We start from the raw sequence: 959 nt of genomic DNA on the forward strand, positions 1-959 counted from the left end.
CTCCATGCCCCTGACCACCATTTTTAATCCATTCAGTTCGGCATGGTCCTACAATCTAATCACCTCTTCAAGGCTCCACCTTTAATTACCATAATAGGATTTCCCACCTATTAGTCACAGTGGAGGCTAAGTTTCTAATATGTAAAACTTGGGACACAATTCAAGCCTCAGTGAGTTTTCAGGGGATATAACTCAATCCACTACGCTCCCTGAGCATGCATCACAGACTAGATATCTGATGGTTAAAACATCAAAGAGGTAGGAGACACAAGAACCCACCCTTTGTACATGACCCTTGACACTCTACTAGGAGAGGGTGCAAAGAAAGGAAAAGTCTTTAATGGGGTCTCTGAGGTGAATTACAGCATCGAATACTGGCATGGAGGCTCCACAAGGTGCTTTACTGGCTTTTCCTGCACATTCTTAACACACCAGACAGGTGTGTTACGAAGGACTGTGAGGACTTGCCTTGGGTTAGTAGAAGACTGCTGTGGTTGACTGATGATGTCTGTCATGGGCACAGGATTGGAGAGTGCTCTGGCTGGCCTACAAGCTCTCTAAGTGTCCATCTATAATAACTGGTCTGCAATCACCTAAAAAGGGATCAAGTAGAGGCCAGAAAACCTGGTTCTTCTCTGTTCTTACTGTCACAGCTCCAGGTGAGGTAGTCTAGTGTGGACTCTGGAACCAGGACACCTGAGTTCGGATGATGGCTCTGCCACTGACTAGCTTTAATACCATGGGCAACTTACTTAATGCCTCTCTGCTAGGTTAAGATGGGGACAATAATCATGACTACCTTAGAGGATTTTGTGTGAATTAAATGAGCTGATACATATAAAGTACTTAGAAGAGTGACCAGATGACCATAGGTGCTCAGTAAGCAGAAGTCCATATTTATTACGAAATGGGACAGATTTTGAGGGCCAGGGGATGCTGGAAAGGGACTCAGAGTCTGG

The sequence above is a fragment of the Galeopterus variegatus genome, unplaced genomic scaffold, assembly GCF_000696425.1.
Source record: "Galeopterus variegatus unplaced genomic scaffold, G_variegatus-3.0.2 Scaffold1082, whole genome shotgun sequence".
In the NCBI taxonomy this organism is placed as follows: Eukaryota; Metazoa; Chordata; class Mammalia; order Dermoptera; family Cynocephalidae; genus Galeopterus; species Galeopterus variegatus.